This window comes from Lycium barbarum, chromosome 6 (genome assembly GCF_019175385.1).
Source record: "Lycium barbarum isolate Lr01 chromosome 6, ASM1917538v2, whole genome shotgun sequence".
NCBI lineage: Eukaryota > Viridiplantae > Streptophyta > Magnoliopsida > Solanales > Solanaceae > Lycium > Lycium barbarum.
Window position 1 is genome coordinate 83,830,521 of NC_083342.1, and position 4,936 is coordinate 83,835,456.

Sequence of the window (4,936 nt, forward strand, 5' to 3'; positions counted from 1 at the left end):
AATAATTATCTCAAGAGCATTGACGTACAATTCAAGCCAATATATGGAGGTGGAAATGGTGAGTGGAGGGTCGAGGGTTGGAGTGTGAGTGAGGGATGGAGAGCCGGAAGAAGAGTGGACAAGACAATGACAAGAATACTAGAGAACATGGATGCACAACCTTGCACTACGAAGGTTCTAAAATGTTTTAAGTCGAGGGTGAGGGCGAAAAGATGAGATTGATTAGGTGCTGGGCCAACACTATGTGTAAGACAAGCATTTAGGTAAAAGTACTTCCATACGTTATTAACATATTGACGATTACGAAAAAAGACATTGCATGATTTTCGCTGTAAGTACGATATCCCAAGGCATTGCATAGCTAAGTTTAACCAATATATCATCCAAAGGCAAGTGAATCGGGACAAGTAGGGGCGGAGCTAGGTAGGATTGAGGGGTTCATCCGAGTCCCTTTCGGTGGAAATTACACTGCGTATATAAGATTAAAGTTATTTCTATGTATAAATAGTAGACGTTGAACCCTTTAACTTTTTAGCATATTTACTTCTTTGTATTTTTGAACCCCTTAATGAAAATTCTGCCCCGCCATTAAGGATAAAGATGGGGTGGTGTAAGGGTGGGATGGAGGGTCGGCATTTTTGGCAGGGGTTGCGGGGGTGAAAGTGGAGTGGGAGTGGAGAGGAAATAGTGCCCGTTTGGATGGGCTTATAAGTTGGTCAAACCAACTTATAAGCCCTTATTAGCTTATTGTAGTGTTTGACTATCAACTTAAAGCGCTTAAAGTCACCCAAAAATGAAAAGTTTGGAATCCTAACTTTTTTTTTTTAGGGCTTAAAGCCATTTTCGTTGACCATTGAAATTACTTTTATATCCCTTATATTTTATTTTAATTCTCAAATTACCCTCTCACCTAAAGCCCTAAAAGTCACGATCTGTTCCTCATTTCTTCTACAACAACACAGCCTCCACGATCTGTTCATCATCTTCTACAACAACGCAGCCTCTAGGAAGCTCTAAATTTTCCTCAACTGCCCATTATTAACCAATTCGCTATTCACAGAAATTAAGGTTTGTTTACAGTTCCAAGTTTTTGGTTCAAGTTTGGATATTTTGCATGGACAATAGATGTGTCATATGCGTGTATTTCTATTTGTTCTTTGTTATTGTGCTTGAAATATGAAATGGGTTCGTTCTAGTTTCTGATACTTCAAAGGAACTGATTAAGTTTGGTGGATTTAATGCCCGGGTAAAGAGTATTTTGTTCTATTTTCAATAGTTTAGGGTCATTTTTCGCCCTTTTCATTGATTATTTTAGTTGAGGTTTGGGGAAGCAGAATCCCGGTAAAATATCTCCATAGTTGATTCCTTAGACTCTTGTCTAAGTACTTGGTTTATGAGTTTTCTTCCCTTTACAAACTCTTTCTCCTTTTTTAACACAACAAGTTCTGATAATTACTCTTTTTTCAGTCAGATCGAAGATTCTGAGAATCTTATGACACTGCAATTGGAAAACTACCATCACCCTTTACCATCTACTTTGTAGGTAACGTATTCTTATTTTTACACTGCAAGTTTTGGTTCAAGCTTTGATTTTTCGCTGTGTATTTCTGTTTATTCTTTGTGTTTGTGCTGAAATATGAAACGGATATGTGATAAGCTTTGTGATATTTCTAAGGACTGATTAAGTTTGGTGGATTTAATGCTAGCATCATTCTTTTTTTGGGAATTTAGTATCAAAGAATGAAAATGGACCCAAATAATGCAAAATGGTTTCATATAGCTTACTTTAATTAGAACCTTGTAGCAAAAATTAGGGATGGCAATGCGGTTATCATTCTCTTTGGGAGTTTAGTATCAAAGACTGAAATGGACCAGAATAGATCAAAATGGCAAAACTACCATCACCTTTTATGGTCCAATTTCTAGGTACTTTAATGTATTTTCAATCTCTTGCTGCTTTATACATGTTTTATTTTTCAAGTTTTGGTTCATTTGAATTTTTCAAATGGAAAATAGATGTGTTATATGTGTGTGTATTTCTATTTGTCATTTGTCATTGAGCTGAAATACGAATTGGGTTTGTTCTAGTTTGTATTGGAGTTGTTTTTGAATTTTTGTGAGTGATTTGGTTTTTGGAGTTTTTCAAATTCCGGAAAGTTGTAACAATTCTATGTCCAAACAGTTTTTTGGAATAAAATTCTGGATAAAGTGATGTATGCACAATTTGTTGAGCATCAAAATACATGGTCTGTTGTTTTATACTATCTTCAGACTTTACGAGCATGGTGCTACATTAAAGTTTCTTATTTTCTGTTGCCACTCTTCAATGTTACATCAGTGGCAAAGATGTGTATTGAGAATAAGAAATACATTAATCTCATTTTTATTAGTTAACTAGACTAATGTGAAGGATTTGAGCACCAAAATTCATAGTCTGTCGTCTTATACTTACCCTCAGACTTTACGAGCATGGTGCTACATTAAGTTTTTCTTATTTATCTATTGTCGCTTGACTTCTCATGTTTTGGTCAGTGGCTAAGGATGTTTTTAGAATAAGAAATACATAAGTTGTAAGTTTTGAGGCTATGAACCTGTTCCTTAGTTCTTATAGAGTTTTCCATAACAAATATTGGTAGACCAGTTTACTTAAATTGCTAACATGTAACAAGTGAAAGGTGTTTCATTTGATGATCATTAATATAGGAAAATCACATGCCATGATTTTGAATTTGAGGCTTTCTATACCAACCAGCTGCTGGTGGCTGCTGCTGGTTGCTGCGGCTGCTGGCTGCTGCTGCTGGTTGCTGCGGCTGCTGCTGGTTGCTGCGGCTGCTGGCTGCTGGCTGCAGTTGCGGGCTTTTAGTCTATTCTATTACTATTGCTCTTTGTTGCCTCTTTTTCTCCACTCTCGGTACATTCAAATAATCTTGAGAAAATGGGCTGATTGCGTTGCTATGGTTAAATGTTTTTATTGTTTAATGTTCGAACATTATGGTTGTGCGTGTAAACTTTACTTATTGCTTCTTGTTTAGACATTGCGGTTGTATCCCTAAATCTTATGGTTGTACGTGTAAAATTTATGTATTGTTAATGTTGTGTTGACGTTGTGGTTGTATCCTTAGACCTTATGGTTATTGTTGTTGTGTTGGCTTTAATGAATGTGGGAACTTTATGTATTGCTGTGGTTGTTTTTCTTTGATGGAATAGTAATTTGAGATTTACAATGTGATTTTCCGAAGATAGTTATGAGTGCATTGAAACAATGGAGTTTCTAAAAAATCTTGAAATTAGGTTGTTGGAAAAACATTCATTCTTTACTAATTTGAGTCATTTCCATTTTCAGTTAAATGGAGAGTTGGGATATTAGCAATGTGGTATCTCCTTATTTAAGTGATTTGTTAGATGACGAAGATCAAGAACTAGAAGAGATTTGGAGAGAGCAAGATGAGAAGGAGCGGATGGCTTTATGTCATAGAGCGCACATTTGGCGTTTGGAAAGCAAGATGGTCTATTTTGAGAGACATGCCATACTATCACATTGACACACAAAGGGACATCGTACTTGTTACTATGGCCATTCACAATTATATTAGAAAGAAATGCAATGTGGATGATGCATTCCAAACAGCCGAGAATGAGAGTTATATTCCATCGGTTGATTCTAATGATATTGGCACAACTTCAAGAGCTAACAATGTAGATGTCGAAGATGTAGGAGAACAAAGTGATGTCTATTGGATGGGGTTTCGTGATATGATTGCTAGTGACATTTCTAATGCTTGATGCTTGTATTATATGAATATTTTCCACTTCGTGTATTTATAGTGGAGTGCTTTCGGTTGTATTAACACTTTTATTTTGTGTCAAATTCTCCATCTTTGAAATATGAATAGTATTACCCTTTTTTAAGTCATGTTGATCCTAACTTATTAAAAAAATTGTGCTCTTTATAGTAGTCCTAGGCAAAAAATGCCCATTTGCTTCTGATTTTTTCATAAATGCCAATAATAGATCATCATTATTAGAATTAGACGTTTTTGTTCTACTTGCACGTTCATCTAGTGCTTCAGTTATGTAATTGTTCAAAATGTGGAGGCTCTTCTTTAGGCTTTTTTCCGATCCAATGGACAAAAATCTCATAAATTTCCACATGAAGTTGGGGTAGAACAATCTTTTGAAAACTGATTTTAGAGTTGTATCCATTGCAAGTGCAATTGAATTATCATCACGAAGGTCAATGGTGAGAATATTCAAACTTTTTCCTAGAGCAAGTCCAAAAATGTTATCGTGCCAAAACGTATCATTAAATCTTGTAAAATCCACTCTTCACCATTAATATAGGATATATCTGTTGGAGGAAGAAGAATGGTTTGATTAATATTCTCATAATTAATACACAACTCTTTCTTGAAACAATAAATCAATATAAATACATTTCCAATAATAATAAATCAAGAAGATATTACTCCCTTCATTCCAAAATAAGTGTTTCTTTTAGCTCATGCACTCTCTTAAGTAACATGTATTTATAAAAAATTAACTTAAATAAACATTTTAGAGTAGAAGTGATTTTAAAATATAAATTACTTTTGATTTGAATCAACTTTAGAGTTTAAAAATCTTTTAAATCAACTTATTATGGTGTAAACAGCTTTAAGGGTATTTCAGTCATTTTGACAGAAAATAAGTGCTTAACAACACTTATTTACCAAACACATCAACAACTTATTTTCAACATAAACACTTTTATCTAAACACTCAACTGCTTATTTATAAAAATAACTTTCAGCACTTAAAAATTCTAAAAGCACTTTATACATAAAAGTTACTTTTTTTTAAGTCCATCCAAACGGGCTGATAGTCAGCATAGAATATTTACTTGTACAATTTATTTTCTCTGAAGTCTACGGCTACAACAAGAAGAAGTCATTTTATT

At 34.3% G+C, this 4,936-nt stretch overlaps 1 long non-coding RNA gene across 1 annotated transcript; it reads left to right on the forward strand.

Moving 5' to 3' along the window:
* Positions 1 to 885: 885 nt before the first annotated feature.
* On the forward strand, positions 886 to 3,955 carry LOC132644439 (uncharacterized). The gene is made up of 3 exons (XR_009583845.1): positions 886 to 1,068; positions 1,468 to 1,543; positions 3,344 to 3,955. It is a non-coding gene; the product is annotated as an uncharacterized LOC132644439 (long non-coding RNA).
* Positions 3,956 to 4,936: the final 981 nt, after the last annotated feature.